The 18,419-nt window shown below is 41.3% G+C and overlaps 1 protein-coding gene across 2 annotated transcripts in view; it reads left to right on the top strand.

Annotated features, from left to right (window-relative positions):
- fstl4 (follistatin-like 4) overlaps positions 1-18,419 on the top strand; it is a 283,334-nt gene that overhangs the window by 101,722 nt on the left and 163,193 nt on the right. Inside the window, exon 1 of one of the 2 annotated variants that reach the window (XM_029518728.1) lies at positions 10,073-10,333. The exons of the other annotated variant lie outside the window; for it this stretch is intronic. The gene's annotated coding sequence lies outside the window, so the exon portion shown is untranslated. Of the gene's footprint in view, positions 1-10,072; positions 10,334-18,419 lie in introns of those variants that run through there. 2 annotated transcript variants of the gene reach the window in all.

Below are 18,419 nucleotides of genomic sequence, written 5' to 3'. Positions count from 1 at the left end.
CTCATTAGGACTGACACAAACCCAAAGAAGTCACCAACTGACTGACTATGATGCCACTGGGGACACCCAGTTTTTCATCTACGGCTGCAAAGAGCGAGACGCTTCTAGGTTTATATTTCATGTTTAACTTTCAAAAATTATGCAACTCATGGGCTCATATCACTGACGATATGGAAGAAATGGAGGTGAAAAGTGACATGAACGACTCACTTTAAAGTACAGAGAAAGCCGGCATTAAAGCTTGTGTTTAGCGTATATTCGCTGTGCATTTGAACACCATACTCCCTTTGCTCTCGAAAAAGCCTCAGTTCTTTGTGGCATGGATCCAATGAGGTGTTGGAAACTTTCCTCTGAGACTCTGCTCCTTTTTTGACGTGACTGAATCACATTATTTCTGCAGATATGTCAGCTGCATGTTCACACTGCCTATTCCCGCTTTTACCACTTGGTCTCTCGGATGCCGCTCTGGTGTGGGGCTTCCACCTTTTTTCTCATTCAGGTGTTTGATATGAAGAAGCTCCCAACCTACATCTGCACAATTTAGAGCACTGGCTGTTTCAATAACTGCATTAATAACCTGCTGTTTTTGAGTAAGTTTTGTGACAAACTCTCACTCATATAGGTTAGTTAGAAATCACAATGTCATCTCTGGAACTGAGTCAACATGAAGCACAAGTAAATTTTCTGGATATGTATGATTAAGTTTTGTCTTTGAGAAATGCAACTCTGTGACTTCAAGGTCACCCTCAGAGGTATTTAGTAGCTTTTGAGAGGCTTTCTGTCATCCCATACGTACATGGGTATTTCGATTTGTCATGGCACCGTGTTTTTTTTTTTTAAATCTCTGTTTTCTCTGAGCACTGTCAGCTTTGTATCCGCATATACTTCTTTGAAAAGAAAATACACCACACATCGACATTTGTGCATATATAAATAGCCGAGAAGGGTTGAAAAGCAGCTTAAAGTGAAACAAATACACCTATATCTGTTCCCACACCCACACCGACACTGCACATTGCCACGGGATTCCTTACTATCAACTGATATGTCTCTTTTTTGTGTTTTCATCCTCTGCCACGCTCTGCCCTCTCTGTCTGGGATTATGATCTAACTTTTTTTTTTTAATGTGCCAAATCCTCTCAGACAGATAGTCCCTGTCAGGGAATTATGGTGGTAAATGACAGGAGTACAGTCAGACACCACTGGGACTCATAATCTGAATAGTGACCCTGTTATGGTAGCTGCCCTTGAGGACTGTGAGGCTTCTTTGAGAATGTTATTCACCAGGAAATTCATTTTAATAGTCAATGCTGGGTAGTGATTTCGTACACTGATACCATTATTTTTCCCACAAGCCAATGGTGTAATGAGTTGCAGGGATCTGTTTCTGTAATCATAGTCCAGTGATTTATCCAAAAATATATGAAAATAATAATGTACTGAACAGGGAGGCTAGGCCTACTGTCCCTCGAATTTCTGTTACTAAAAGAGTAATTTGTTTTTTAAGATGCATAATGAGGACATAGAATAGGTAGCTGATTCATAATATCAACACATTAGCTGTTTGATTATATTAATGGATGTTGAAGCTAGAACCAACCCAACACTAAAACTCACATTCTTAAGTAGTGGCTGAATGCTAATGCATTCATTTAGAAATGCAAACAAGTACCGACATGTTCAGTTAAACTGTCTGGTCTTAAAAAAAACAAAAGTATTAAATCCTTTGAAACAATCATAATCCAGGTCATACCACAGGATTCATTTCGAGACACGCTGTTTAATTTCTTTTTTACAAAATGTGCTAAAAACATAAAGAATACGAACAATCGCCACAACACGGTGCAATTCATAGCACTTGAAATATAAACACACTGTACAGGAGAGGAGCAACTCTCAATGAGTGTTACACCTAATAAGGTGTAACAGCCGTGAACCTTACATGCCACAAATAAAGTAAAACTAGATAAAAATACAATTGTGATGATTGACACATTTTTTCAACAGTAAGTTTAATCATTCATTTGGTCTGCTCTTTGTGAAGTCATTCAAATCTTCTTTTGCAATTAGTTTGGATATACAATGAAATAAATGACAAGAAACAAATCTAAAATATAGATTTTACATTTTTAATTGTTTAAAAGTAAAGGATGCTGCTTACAAGCAATATTGTATCTGAGAATTAGGTTTCATTTATGGGCTATATAGGAACATGAAAATGAATATGTGCAAACTTTTGTTGAGTCTAAATAATGAGTAAAGTGAAAAATGGAAATTTTCTCTGTAAAGAAACAGCACTTTATCAGCTGGATATAAGAAAATGACATGGCTCCACACTTTAATAACGTGAGGTGATTTGCATTTTCTGGCTGTACGCGGAGGGGAAAAACTGGGGAAGATTGTATGAGGATTAACAGCCTTTCTGGGTTAATGGTGGCTGTACACATCAAAATGCCCAAACTGGATGACATATGTGGATGGGGACGGTAAAAAAGTGTCAGGTGACTGATGAAAGCAGCGGTGGAACACATTTCTGATGCACAGCTACTGACATTGTTTTGAAAGATGGAATTACTCGCTCCTGTTTTTCCACATTAAAACAGAAATAATTTGATGTCTTTGAAAATGGGCTCTATGGTGGCACATACACATAAACAAGACATAATGTGGAAACATGGCGCATTTAACTCTGTGTTTAAATAATTATTTCATTTTGTCCAGAAGTAAGTGTGATTCTTACACACACACACAATAAAAGCAACAACAACAAAACAAAAACAAAAAACAATGAACAAATATTTACTTCTATGGTCTTACAAACAACACAAGAAAGCGCCTGAGGTGGCTTCATCTCCACAGATATAACTAGTGAGAAAGAGGAGTGATACATGCTGCTGAAAAGTGACAGAGAGGAGCAGAGATGATAATTCATGTCGGATACAAACTGAATTTTATATTTGTCAGTGCAAAGTTGTCTCTGTGATCAGTAAATGCCTTTTCTTGTGCATATTCAGACTCGCATGCTCAGTTTAGGGAAGCACGGCAGCATAGTGGTTTGCCTGTTGCCCCGGCACCAGAAGGTCACGGGTTCAGTTCCTGGCCTGGGGCCTTTCTGTGCGGCGTTTGCACGTTATCCCCGTGCTTGCATGGGTTTCCTCTGGGTGCTCCGGTTTCCTCCCACCATCCAAAAATGTAATGTTTGGGTTAATAGGTGACTCTAAATTGTCCGTAGGTCTGAGTGTGAGTGGTTGTTGGTCTCCGTCTGTCTCTGTGTGTTGACCGTGTGATGGACTGGTGACCTGTCCAGGGTGACCCCCGCCCTCGCTCAGTGTGAGCTGGGATTGGCTCCAACACTCCCTGTGACCCGGAGACGGATAACCAGTAGAAGATGAATGAATGCTCACTTTATCATGAGAGCCACTCAGCAGCAGAGAGAAGTATTTTAGGAACTGCATGAAAATATTGGGGCTGAGGGACTTTTATTTTCCCTCTGCTCTGTTTGGCTTTTGAAAAAGTGAAAATAGGATTCTAGCTTGTTGACTGAAAGTGTTTATGTAATAGTTGTATTAAAGACTTAATTTGTTAACAGAAGCATAACTGCCACAAAATCACAAATGAGATGTGTTGAATGTTCATAACACGATGGCTTCGATTTAGTGAACAGTCGACTGACTATTTTTGAGCTGCTAAATGTTATCACTGTGAAAGTGAAAGTTCTGCAGTTTTCACGTCGAGAAGAAATGCACGAATTAGCTGATATCAGAAACGTAGCTCACTAATTATCTTGTTGGAGACTCAGAGAGGACAGTTTCCTCCAGGCAGCTGTGCTAAAAGCTGCACTGTTGGAATCAAAAAGCAAATTAGTCACATTCAGTTAATGATTAAAGTCCAGCACTCACCCATGTACTCGAGCAGCAAGTCCTCCAAATTAAATGACAAAATAATTCTTTTGTAATTGCCCTCGTGAGCAGCATAACTAAGACTTTCCTGATCTGATTGCCCTTTCAGCAGGACATTATCATTTATCACAACTTTCCAACCTTTTACCATCATAATTACAATACTTTTTCTGATTTGACATTGCCAAGATTAAGGCCTGGTTTGGTTTAGGACCAAGAACAACACAGTTTCAGCAACAAAACTGCTGTAGTGAGTGCTCAAAAAGCTACTTATTTAGAGCCAGGGAACAATTGTTGTAGTCATGCTTAAAACATAAGGACATTGACTGCAGAAAACATGAAAAGGACAGTACAAGTTAATTAATTAAAAAAAATGCATTAATCAGAAATAACTATACAGATTGTTTCTATTTCTCAAAACTAACATATTGTTCCTTTTAGCTGTGAGTTGATTATGCTGAAGATTATATTCTGATAAATAAGGCTCTCTGTATGTGGCCAAATACGTCTCGTTTTTAATATTATGAAATCTAAAAAAAAAAAAAAAAATTGTTCATGATTATCATGTATAATTTTAATATCCAAACATCATTTCATATAATTGATCCGTCCACTGGGATCAATATGAAACACGTGTTTTTTTTTTTATCCCCATTGAAATAATTCTTTCCACTGCCATTGTTTGTTGTTTGTGCAATTAATTTTTGGGTATTTAAAAATGCTAAATGCCACATTAGTGCCCCGCCCTACTGTAGCCTTTAACATGTGCCCAGTTGCTTGGTTTCTTCACATCGACAATGAACATGGGAAATGCAACAGCTCAGAGGGCATTTATGCATGCGATGAATTAACTGTGGTAAGTTTAAGAAGATTAAGAAATAGCCACAGTCAGTAAAGGAGCTGATGAGCTGCTTCTGTGTTCCTGTTTCAGACAAGCTACTGTTTCTCTGTGTGCGTCCCAGCATCTCTAATACTTACAACTCCTCCAAGCAGCTCACTCCTGCAGGTGTCAGAGGGAGTCAGGGCAACACAGCCATCAGGGAGAAATATGGGCTGTAAGCCGGAGCTGCAGCACCATTACCGCCAGCGTCTTACTGCTGCTTTCATCTGTTAGCTCTATCTCAATGGTCATCTGGGGAACCTGGCGGCTGCGCTGCCATCAAATTGAGGCTGGGCAGGAGGAGGAAACAAAGACCATTATACAAGGTGTATGTACGGGTGTGTGTGTGTATGTGTGTGGGCGTGGGCGCAACAGTAAGGAACCAAGAGTGACAAATGTAGTTCCGTGCAAGTGCTTGACCATGTTTTTGCCTGCATGGGTGTATGTGTGTATTTTATGCATTTCTGCGTGCAGGCTCTTGTTTGTGAGTGTGTAAGGGAGAACAAAAGACAGAGAGAGAGGCCGCATAACAAATCAAATACTCTGCTTTGTCCATCAGTAGAAATCTCATGACTGGAAGCTAAAAGGAGAAGCTGGTACAACACTTTGTCTGAACTACTTCTCGCTCTCTCCCTCTCTGGTGGCAGGTTGTTTCATTGAACGACAGCACTGCAGCTGATACAGTGCAGGTTTCTCTGACAACCCTGTTCAATAGTGCACTGGATGAAGTTATTTATGTCTTTGTGCAAGTGCATTTGAGCAAATGTGTGCTACTCCGTGTTAGCAGAGAATGGTTTCAGTGGGCATCGCAATTTTGTTAGTGCACAAAACTGGCAGTGTGCAGCTGCTTGTTTATGTTTGTGTAACATCACGAAAATAGATTTTGAGTTAGAATTTATTTATTTATTTATTTTTTTAAAGCTTGATTTCATATATACCTTTTAGAGAACAAAGAAGATTTTGGTAAGACTGCCTTCAGGAGTCAGGACTGACAGGGCTAATATTTCCAAAGAAGGGAGCTGCTGGGCTTTCTGCTGCAGATGCATGAGCCATATTACACACTACACTGACTTTCACCCACGTCGTACAGCGACTGCTCAAACTGACCCTGGATGTCTTCATATAAGTCTGCTCTCTGATCCGACTGACGCTTACATCAGAACAACAGTAACAATAAATCAGATTTATATGACAGTGGAATACTAAAATAAAATTAGGCAAAGAGAAAAAGGCTGAGAACGCCTCAATCGACAAGGCAGGAGGTCATTGTGCACAGTCAGGGAGGTGTTCGGGGCAGTCTGGACAACACAGTGACTCAGGATAACAAAGTGACAAGGTAGACCAACCGGGTCAGAGCTGGTCGGTGGGTGTAGGGAGCGTTGCTTTCAAACACTGGAGACAGTTCTTGATGAGTAATGGAATGAATTTTAATGGTGAGCTTGAACTTTTGGAAGTCCTTGAAGGTATTTGGGACTGATATCATAATACTGATGACAGCAACCGCAGAGGTGGCCCTGCTGAAACATGCAATGGAAACAATGTAATGTTGTTACCATATGGCAGCATAAATGTGTTAAGTAGTGTGTCTTTTATGTAACAAAGTGAAAAGATTGGAGTTACAAATGTCTGTGTATGCAATTTATTTCTCTGAAAAAGAAGTTGCACTTAACCCTGTTTATGGTCCAAAAAAGCAGTCTCTCCCTAACCGATGATAATGTTCCCTTACTTGTATTGTACTGTAGTTGTCATCATCATATTGTGCTATTGTGTGATCAGTTCATAAGCAATGAACTTAAGCGTAACTCTCCTATTCTGTTTTTAAGGTGTAGAAGTTGACTGTGATGGGTGAAACATGAGGATCTCTCTGCTGTAAGCGATGCAGGCGAGTGTATGTGTCTGAATCACATCAATACTTGCAGTGGTGAGCCGGTGGAAAAAGGCATAAACAAGAGTTATGGTTCTATCGCCTGGCGTTTCTGTCTCTGAGGGAGAGAGACCTTTTAGTGCTGACACATGCCTGAGTGCCTTTAAGGTTGAGGGGAGAAGATATTATGTTTCTGACGTATGACTACGAGAACAAACACTCCTGAGCAAATGATGGCAGAGATAATGATGGCTCCTGGTGCTGCTCGATCCCCCCAAAAGCTAATGTGGAACTCAGTTTGTCCGGCCGTCAGGGTGGCTGTGGGGAAAAATGCCCATGATCTTCTTCCTATGCAATGCACGGAGTCAGCTCCATATGAGTCCTTTGTGGGTCGATTCATATTTGCACCATTTAGGTGTGATTGATTTGCCACCCAGGGTACGCCTACAGCAGTCTGAGCTTGTCTCTGCATTTCCCAGAGAGCTGTTGGTTTTATGAATAGATCTGATATGCATTCGTCAATAATATGGATCAGGGCATTTCCACAGCAATGGCACAGACCCATTTTAAGGAATGTTTGTTTGTTTGCTCCTTGCATGTGTGCTCTCAAGTTGTTGCGCAGTGGGAAGATTGTGTGAAATGCGAACCTGTTAGATGTGCGTGTGTTGTAAAGCTGATCATGGGAAGAAATTCTCCACATTCGTGTGGCGGGTGAACTTCAGGATGGAAGAGTAAGCACATTCAGAGACGACATGAGATCACCGGCTTTCTGCTAGATGCAGTACAGGGCGTAAAGAAAAATCATACCTTTAAAATACTCAGATAACTCAGGAGCTTTATTAGTCTAATGCACTTGGCATCTTGAGAGAATTGCGCTGATGTGATTGAAGTGATTTCGCAGCCAAATTTGTACCACCTCAGGAAAATATAAAAACAGATGTGCAGATTAAATTTTATACATGAGGGTCATATTCAGTGTTTCTTTTTGTGTTGGTTTTCTTTTCCTTGTTGGCGTGTTACAAACGAGGAAAATTTCTTAGAAAGCAGAGTGGATTAAAGCCCACTGCGAGGTTTCAGCAAATTGCTGACTTTTGGGAAAACAGTGTGTCAAGGGTATTAACACAAATATGTTTTGTTTTGAGGTTTCTTATGAGGACCCGGTTCTCATGGTACGTTTGAATTTCAGTCCATATTTTCCTGAAACCATGACGACCATTATCTTACCTTAACCTTCATGCTCATAGTTTTATTTCATTTTGAGTTTATTTATAGTATTCAGACAAATTGGGATTACAGCAGAAGGTGTACTTTTTTTATAGTAACAAATTAATTAGATGTGTAAAACATCTATGTTACATCTATTTTGTACAAGTTTAAACTTTGTGTTACACACACTAACACGTTGTGTTAACGTTTGTAAAGCTGTTGTGCAGACGATCAACAGTACCCACATTTTCTCACCATACGTTTGACTGTGCTGCTGAAACTGAAACACTTAAGCATCAAACCAATTTGAATTATTCCCTCTCTAACTTCAATAATCTTTTGAAAGCTCATCTACTCCGAGAGCACGTCCTCTTCTAAACTTTCTAACATGCCTAACATGCACTTTCAGTGCACTTCTTTATTTGATCTCTTTTGACTTATTAAATAGATGCAGTGCTTTCTTCTTATGCCAAGGCTTCCTGCTGCACTGAAGCCGTAGTAATGCCCTCACTTTAAGGCTGCTTTAGATAAAAGCATCTGTCAAAGGAGTAAATGTAAATGTAGGATATTATATGAGCATGACTGTCAAATAAAAGGCAGTAGCAGTAGATTGAGTTGCATTGTGCCATAAAGCCATTTTCCATAAACACCTGCAGGAGATGACTGTGTTTCTGTTGTGCTGCTGGTGGTAGACTGAAATATGGGCCTTAGTATTCTTTCTTTCTGTGGGAGTTCATAACAACTGAAAGGAATCAAGTATGGCAACTTTATGATTAAAGTTCCCTTCTATACTTTTGTCTTAGTCCCCCTTTATTCTCCTGCACTATTCTTTTCTTTCTTTACTTCTTTTTTTTCCCCCAGAAGTCTTTTTTTTTTTTTCCTTCATTGTCTTGATAAATGTTACATTGAGCATTAATGTTTTAGTGCCACATGCAATTTTGATGGGCCGCCACCATTCTAGTGTCTTTTTAGAATACAGTATGTGGGTCTAATTGTGCCACGCGCAGCTTTCCCACATCCCGCTTTGATGCAAAGTGGCGATGAGGAGGAGGAAATGAAGATGTTTGATGCCGTTTCTGTATGTAAGTAGCTGCTAAAGCCACCCAGATATGTGGATTTCCCAAATGATTCACTGTAGCAGAATTGCGGTGCACTGTTGAAATCTTTGTGTGATTTTGATGAGCACTTAGAGGAACCTGCTGATTCTCTGGTAAACTCGCTGTAAATTTTGGTGTTATCTGCCCTCTGCATGTCTAGCACCCGTTACAACATTACCGCTTTGTTTATTAGTCTGTGATGTTTGTCACGTATAGCAGGCACATCACGAGACAGTCCTATAGGTTCCTTGTGAAAAACTAAATAAAATATGCATATGATACTTTTGACAACATCAGAAGTGCTGGCTGGGTGTACACAGAAAACTGCAACAACCCCCGTCACCTGTCACCGTCATCTGCTCTTTGATTTTCATCTTCTGCTTGAATTTTGGAATCCACAACACTGTGCACGACATAGATGTAAACAGACAGCATAGTATTCTACAGCACTGTACAGTTTGCATTAAAACCAGCACCTGTTTTCAGCTCCTGAGTAGCGAGAACTGATGTTTTCATAGCAATTTCTGAGTTTGAAATGTGTTGGGATCGAACACAGAATCTTATTCACTGCACTGACGGAGTGGCTGGTGATTTGGTCTTTGCAACAACCCGCATTTGCATTCAAATTGAAAGATCCTTTGACTTTGTCACCTGTGCTTTTCATACATTATTTCATTATTTCATTATTCTCAAGTAGATAATTTTACTCTTCACCTGCATTGGCTAAACTCGAACCTGCCTATTACAGTTTCTGGCCATTTCAGCCAAAACCTAAAAGTCTATTAGCTGCCCAATCTAAGATGGACTCATTCTAAACTCAATTAATTTACCAATTGTTGAATTAAGAAAGTAATCGAGCAAAACACCTGCAAACGTTTGTCATCTTCCCAATTTCTTTGCCCCTCCCAGAGCCTTTGGTCCTCACTGCTGTCTGAACACACACACTAAGACATGCACGCCTGCACACACAGGTGTCGCTTTCCAGTGCGATGAATCTGCAGATGCAGCCTCACCGCATTTGGCGTGCAGCGGCTGACGTCAGGAGGAGAGCGGAGTGAGAGGAGTTGAAATAGGGCAGAGCGACGAGCGGAGCGCTGAGAGGAAACCAGCCGGAGGAGCCGGAGGATGGCAAGTCGCCGCTGAGAGCCGGGACGTGCAAACCCGACGCTACTGACACAGTCACCACCGATACACCTATCCAGAACTAACCCGAACCATTAGAAAAGATAATAATAGTAATAACAATAAAATAAAATAAACCCCTGCAGAGCAGGAGGAGAGGAGTGGAACTAAAGGAGCGCAGTTTGGACTCGGTGCTGTGAGGAAATCTGAGGCACAATCCCCCCGAATTTTCTTTCTCTCTGTCCTCTTGCTTCAGAATACGCAGGTAAGGAGGAATCAGTATATAATAATGCGGAATGGAGGCTTGGCAATGTATTTGTTGTGTCGTTGTTGTTGTTGTTTTTTTTTTTTCTTTCTTTTTATAAGTTTGCTTGTTGTGGGTGCGTGACTGCCCCTTATCTGCCAGTATTTGCTTAAGGAGTTGGGAGTGAATGGGAAGTGGAAAGAGGGCGGCAGCGGCGTGCATTAATTGTGAATTAGTTTGGGAGTTAATGGGGGGAGAGGTGCAACGCTTCTTAATTTCCAGCCTGGGAGGAATGTGTGGGGTGCAGCCTCATAGCGCAGGGCGATGCCAATGACAATCTGTGACAGTGTTTAACTACACAGCCTGGTATGTCTCCTATTGTCTGGCTCAACAAGGGGCTGTGATTAATCATTCAGTGTGAGCAGATGCCAGCTTTGGTCTCCTAATATAACCGTGCAGCGAGCCTACCTGCTCGTGAAGAAGAAGAAGAAGAAAAACAACAGGGCAGTGTTTGATAAATGGCTCCGGTAGGACTCCTCTGCTCGGATGCGCCAGGTTTGGAGGGACTGAAATGATAACACAGTGAGACACGCACATCCATCGCTGGGCTCTCTGGCATTGCCCCCCCCCCCCAACAACCCCTTCTCACCCGGTCCTCTCGCCCTTAAATTCATTTATTTATTTGTTATTAAATGGCAGGGCGCAGGGAAGTCTTCATCTCTAAACCACCAGTGTCTTATAAAGCACATAGACTCATCTGCACTCACCAGCATGCAAAAACTCCCAAGAATGAATTAATGGGGGGGGGGGGGGGTTCTTTTCCCGTTGATCTAAATGGGCAGCTCCAGCTCTCCATCCTATCAGTGTGACCGGAGAGCTGGCACGGCGCGCGGTGGAGCCTCGTGACGTTTCAGCGGACCGGGAAATCAGGATATGGGGGCCGCGCGCCGCCGTGACAGCGCGTGCGATCCGGTGGATCTCTCCGTGGTGCTGAAACCGCTCCACTTCCTCCCCCTCCGAGCTCCAGCCCTCAAAAAAAACAGAAAAACAAAACACATGTTGTAACTCTTTGCCCTTCAGCTGTCGAGCCAGCCAGCAGCCATTTAAACTCGGAATTCAGGCGCCTAACCTTAACACAAAAACACACGATTGCACGCGCGGATACACAACTACGGCACAGTGCGAGCACGCGGGGTAACCCGGATCGATATCCCCCCCCCCCCCCCCCCCCCCCCGAATGGAAGCAGTCCACAGCTGCATCCGTTTACGGTGTGAACTAGTACTTTAAGGTGACATGTAACCTTTAGAAATTAGCCTGGTCGTTCTTTAGGGAAAGTCACAGAGTCACATCAGCTGAAAAAAAAGGTTCAATTGTGTTTTCATTCAACTCTTTTATGTTAAAGCTTTATGTTCCTTAGAGTCAGTAAAACTGTGTGAAAGGAAACAATCCCATTTATTAAGGGGAGGTCACACGATGGTGGTCACGTCTGATCAACAGTGAGTTTACCAGACGGCAGTTTAAACAGTGACATGAAAAACAAGGCCATTGCATTTGGACAATAACCAACTGGACCATGTTGTTTCTGAGACAGCTCTGAGGCTTTGCAGGTTTTAGGGGGGTGGCACATCATGTCCTGAATCCTTTAGAGCAGTTTTGCAGCCCACTCTGGGGTCACAGTCAGTTAAGAAATAATGATGTAGCCCAGAATAGTGGCTCGTTTGGGCTTATTGCAGTTTGCAATCTGGTGTGTAACTTATTAGCTGTCTCACACAGAACCATTACGGCGCAGTGTCCAGCAGATCAAGGCTGGTTTTTGTGTTTCAGAGACGGGCTAATAGTGGGATGACTCACACATTTACAGGTTGATACTGAGGATTATTAGCATATTGCATCACTGGTGTGCGCACATGCATTCCAAAAAAACTAATCTTCAACGTAACATTAGAGTCATGGCAGCTGAATAAGCCTTCTGGAGTGTCCTCTTCCTGCTAAGCATTTAAACTCTTCAAAAGCCAAAAGCAGCTTGAAGCAGTGTATATGTGCAAATGCATGCGTGCAGTATGTCATGGGTATTAGCAGGATAAAGCAAATAATTTCTCGGATGGCAGTAAAAGCGGGAATCTGCCGATGGCATGTGTAACCAGGCTCAGGAGGAATTTTCACATGCTTCTGCCGGACTTGCATGGTAGGCTGTTCTTGGTTTACCAATCTGAGATTAATTAACATGTCTCCTGACTAAATTGAAATATTCAAATGTAAGCACCAGTTCGCATAGTCCAAAAAAAACAAAAAACAAAACTGGTAAACAGTGTCAATATTGTTGTGTTGTGGTCGTTCAATTCTCGAGGGATAGATGGGTTTTTTTGTACAGCTGTAGTTTGTGTCTTGTTTGCTTTCGGTGTGGATATTTGATCATGTGGTTATAGTCTGTTCATGAAAGAACCAAAGGCAGTGTTGAAAATCATACATGCCAATGCAACATAACTGTACGTCCCAGTTCGAGTTGAAATACATCTGACAATGACATGAATGTGATCCTTTATTGATCTGAGAGGAGAAATTCTCTCGAGGTCTTTCCTTGAGGGCCAGAGGTCAGGCTCAGCGACAGAACAGCAGGTTCGAGAGCAGTGTTTTGCTCCTGGGCATTAAAGTTGAATGAATGCCTGCCGACACCGGAGGGTGAACACAGGTCGGTTTGGAAAACACACAGTCTGTTTACCCGCTGGACTTTCTCACCGCTCACTTTCCTAAGCACCAGGAAATAGCAAGTAACACATGTATTTGTGGTTTATTTCACTATACAACTGTTGCTACTGGTTGGAATGAAAAGGGCGATTTTAAAGTTGATTTGTACTCTAAAATATGTTTTTAAAATTTTACAAGGATACGTCCAGGAGGCCTATAGCTAAAAGAGAAGTTGAATGTTACAATATGTTAACTTATTTGTTGTTTTGACAATGCAGGCCGCAGGACAGAGGAGGCTTTTGATGCCTCCAACTGCTGTTTCATAGAAAGCAGTGGACGGCTGGGAACAAGTGACTTCCCGTTCCATGTTCAAGTAAATCTTTTGTTGTGCACACATGGGCCTGATGTACACGGGACAGATACAACCAAGTCTTTTGTTTTTTGATTTTTTTTTCAAATTTCAGGGAGGAACTGCAGGCTCCAAACATCCCACATAAACAACCCTGGCTAACTATATTATTTGACATTTAATTAGGATAGATTAAATTTTTCCAATCAATTATAATGTCCCACTCATGAACAGTTTGGCATCACATTGCCTGGACCCCATGCAGAGTTTGTTTAATCAGGAGCTAGATTTATTTCCACACAACAAATTTACTCCCTCAGGTAAACCAAACCCACCTCCTTGTCTTCTCTTTCTTGTACCTGGTCACTTTGATTTGTTTTGATTTACAAATTTAGCAAAGAAATGTAAATTTTACATAAAAGAAAGGGGGGCATTGCAGACGGTGAGTCATACTGTTTGAACTGGCTCGGCAGCCAGACACTGGCACTTTGGTGGGAATGACAAGATTAGTTTTTAAATTGAACTGATGATACTGCTCCCCCTGGGTTTTGCAGGGGGACTGTGACACTATCCGCACACTCATACCCAGAGAAATATAACTCTGATTAACATGAGGCCTACGACAATGGGAAGTACTTAATAGAAGTGACACTGGAACTGAGGAGGACCGATAACTTGCTCCATTAGATCTGGTACTTCTTTCTTCCTTTCCCACGTCGCCGTGTCTGTTCGCTCTCCCGATAAGTCCCGTGTACTCCCTCTAAAGGCATTGCCGCAAAAATGTGGGCAACACGGTTCACTTGAAATTCTGATCACTAATGTTGAACTTCTAGATATGACCTTTAGTGCTGCATCCCATATGAACACAGCAGCTGAGCTCAGAGCTTCAGCCGTGCAGCTCTGAGCAAACACTGCTCGCTGCCTTCTTTGCCTGAATGTAGGAAACAGATGAAAGAGTCAAAAGAGAGGGAGAAATGTGTAGGGTTTACCGAAAGGTCACTGGGCATATCTGCTTTCTGCAGTGAATACACTCAGCCTTTTTTATGCAGTCACCGTGTTGATTAAAACTATGAAATAGCAATTCTTTTGCTTTGGGTTATTTTCTTATCTCATATTTGGAGGCGCTGTCCTCAAATATGACTGCAGTGCGAAGCACAGGGTCTAAATTGTCCTGCTTACTGAAAACATTCAACAAGTCAAGTGGAGAAAGTCTGAGGCTACCGGTCATTAGCAATTAGCTTCCTGTGTGATAAATTTGGCTTTTTTTTTTTTTGTCTTGTCAGGCAAAAGTTGGTTCCAATTTTCCAATGAGAGGCCCCATGTGAGCAAAAACAAAAATATGATCCCTTTTCATGATCCGACTTAACTAATGTGATTTGTAAAACGAGAAAGTGGTTGAAAAATGCCTGAAAATTGCAGTAAAAGTATCTTGACGTTGAGCTTATTTCACACACGAGATGCTCCCAAGACCTAAAGTGAATCACCGACTCTACATGGTACGTTTTCAGTGCCGTGAAACATCTGATCACAATCACACGCCTTTTGCATCGTTTTCACCCTGACTGGAAAGAGTAGAAGCTCAGGCACAGTAAGCCATCTATGTCACAGAAATTGAAATAATGATGTAATTGCTGTGAACAAATTAAGCCGCTGATTCGCAGTCTTCATTTAGGCGAGAAACCTAAACGCAACGAAAAACAAAGTAAAGCATTTTAGAAATTCTAAGTGAAATTCTTTGGCGATCAAACGTTAAAAATTTTGAAACAAGCTTTAAAATTTCCTTTGGGTTTCACTCTATGGGTAGTAAACACTTAGGCGGTTTTGAGTTAAGAAATCTGACTTCTGAATCGGTGTGAAGGTGAAGCTTTGTTGGAGTTGCAGTAGAAAAAAAAACATGACAATCTGACACCATTTCAACAGAGAAAACGCAACAAACAAACCCCTCTCTGAACACTTCCAACTCAATAATTGCTGTATACCTATGGTTGGAATGTATTCACTCTGAATCTATAAAGATAATTTGTGAGTTTTCCTAAATCATTCGAGCGTTTTGGGCTACATCAGCAATTAAGCAATAAACCTGAGACTGTTTTATTGAAGCCCACTGACACTCTGTCCACGTACACGGATGCATTTTGGCTTTTCCTTCACACACAAACCCCATTTTAGGTGACACAAAAGAGAAATTTTGCAAAAACTTAGCCAAGGTGACTTTGAGAGAAAAAAAAAAAACAAAACTAACTTCGTTTCAATGTTGTTGTGTAGCCCTGAGGTTTTTGGCTCGAAATGTTATTGTTGCCTGCCCACCAGAAACAGCCAGGCATATTTTAGGTATCTTATTGGCGAGCATGGCTTTACATTTTGGGTCATATCACGATATGTGTACGTGTGGACCAGGCCTGAGATTTCAAACCTGCTTCTTAGAAAATATTATTTTATGGAGCCAAACACGTATTGTGATCAGAGACGATGCTTTTGTTGAATGAAGAGCCTCCAAATGTGTTAATGGCAGTCAACACATGCTGGTCTGGGTGGTTGGCAGGAATGAGTAGTGCATAACTGAAACACAAGAGACCAGGGTTTGCATCCAGAGTCCTTTCTGTGGATTATGTTAGAAAAAGCATTTTGGATGGGGTGATTAGATATTTTGGTGGGAACATGAACATTTTCGCTCCACGTTCAGCATCAGTGTATTTTTCCCTTGCTAAACACAAATAGGCAGCACGTCCACATTATGTTCACAGAAAGCATAATCCAGCTGTAATTATGTCTCCTACAAGCCAGATTAGCTTTTTGCTGTTTCGCCATTAAGACACAACGGTTTTTAGACAGGGTTGTATATTAGAGAGGAATCCTGTGCCTCTTCACAAGCATTGAAATCTGGCTGTTATAGCTGTGGACCGGTCTCCAAGAGGATCTTCACTCAGTGATGATATATACAAACCACATTTTTCCCCATAAAGTGCCTCCAGAGAGCCATTTATTCTTTAGAAGGTGTTTTTCTCTTCATTGCAGACCTCTTTCATGTTGTTTGCTAGCACTTTTCTGCTGCTCTATAATTAGCAGATGCAGTTCTGTTAGCCAGACACTATGACACAACCCTCCAGATCCCAGCAAGGTTCTTTTTTTTTTTTTTTTTGCCTTTCCCCCCTATTTCAGCTGTGTGATTAAGCCTGCTAGGCTTTAACAATTCACTTGCAGTTTGTCTGTCTTTCAGCCACACCTGGTAGGATGTGAATTTGTCACAGAAAAACACGAAAGTCAATATCATCGTTGAGTAAGAAAGGTAAAAAGAGAGGAAGAGAATAGAGTTTGACACAGGAGGGAAGGAGCCTCCCTTTCATTCTGGCTCTTCCTCTCTATAGTTGTGAGATTGGCTCTTATTACTACCTAACAGCCCAGAGCTCTGTCTCTTCTATAGAGACAGAAAGCAGCAAAGAGAGTGTCAGACGATGATTAATACTGAGGTAGCACAGAAGAAGCCATGCTGATAAGGATATGTGCACCACGAAAGCACCACATCCTGTATTGTGTTCTTTCCAAAGTCACTCTGCCTTTTCTGAGAGGCGAACTTGTTTCTGTTTTCTCTCTCAGCCTTCGTTTTAGCATAATCTCCATCGACATATGTGTAGTTGTTTCTCTTCAAAATGAATGCATTAACTTTTCTATCATTGCTGCCATATGCTTTCCATCACATGTTGTAGTCTCTTTAATGGTGTCCTTACTGTTGCTCACATTATTTGCTGTAGTTTTTGCTTTTTCCTGTCTTTTCCATGTGTCTTTGGTGTATGGCTATTATTATGCTATTGTGGCTTTTCTTTCTACAAAGTACTAGACTTTAATTAGGTCTTTTTCCTCAATTTTCCTTCTTGGAAGGTTAGAGCAGATAAAGTGTCCTTTGCTTGCATAGCTGTGTAAATGAAAGGAACATGTCATGTCCTTTGTTCCGCCAAATTATGACGGATTAAAGATACTTGGAGCTAACCATTTTGCTTTTTAGATGCATATTTATTTTATGAATGCAATTAGCCGACTGAAAATGCCGTTGCATGTTTTTATGTTCCCACCACAGAAATTTTTCTCAATAATGTCATCCTTAATTTAAATGGGAATTCCAATTCTAATAATATAATAAACTTTTAAACTTTAAGTTGATTTTTTTTTTTTTTTTTTTTTTTTTTTTTTAGCAAACTCCCTTTATGGCATTTATTGCGTTAGGCCTTCAACCTTTTTCAGATAAAATTTCATCAATATAAGATCCTCCATAATTGGTTGATAGAGCTGCACTGCCCTGGATTGAGTTATGATTGCATTCGTGGGTAAGCACTAACATGTGACTGACCTTCATGCTGGCATTCTCAAACAACGTTCTTAACCTTTTTTTGTAAACCCTCATCACAGATTATGACCTAAACTAAGAGCACCGTGATCGATGTTTATTTTGGCCCATTAGAGGTGGCTGAAAGAGTACCCAGTATTTCACAATAACTGTGTGAAACTCCAGTTGGTCCTCTTATGCTGTCTTAGTTACTCCTGGAAGTCCCCAGCCCAATCTGTAGCATCCTCACCGCTAAAGATCAAGCCTCTTATTCTGAATAAGTACTTCCCGGAAGACCCCCTTCCACCCATTAGGCTTTGTATGCCCAACAACGGGCCTCTTATCCTGGCTAAGTGTTTCATGGAGGGCACCCCCAATACACTGAGCCTTTTATGCCTGTGAACAGGCCCATCCCCTCACCTGCTATACCAGCCTGAGAGTGCGGCTTCTATTCGGGGTAAACACATCGAGGGATTTTTTTGGGGTTATTTTCCCAGATGTCCAGATGCCGATGTTTTTAGATGAGCCTTTTGAGCCTGCAGCAGGAGATATCACAGACACAGTGGTAGAAGGTGTTAAACAGTTTCTGTTTCTCATGGCCACAAATTTCACTCCTCGCACCTCAGTTTTTGCCAAAAAGTTGGCAAATTCTTCATCTTTCACACAATCTAAGAATCACCGCTAATAGTCTAAAAAGTTTGGCAATAAAAGTTGCACTTTTTAACTGTCTGCCAGGAGTTTGACAGATGTGCCG

The sequence above is a fragment of the Echeneis naucrates genome, chromosome 14 (assembly GCF_900963305.1).
Source record: "Echeneis naucrates chromosome 14, fEcheNa1.1, whole genome shotgun sequence".
In the NCBI taxonomy this organism is placed as follows: Eukaryota; Metazoa; Chordata; class Actinopteri; order Carangiformes; family Echeneidae; genus Echeneis; species Echeneis naucrates.
Note: the sequence above shows the minus strand (reverse complement) of the source record. Positions and strands in the feature narration are given on the sequence as shown.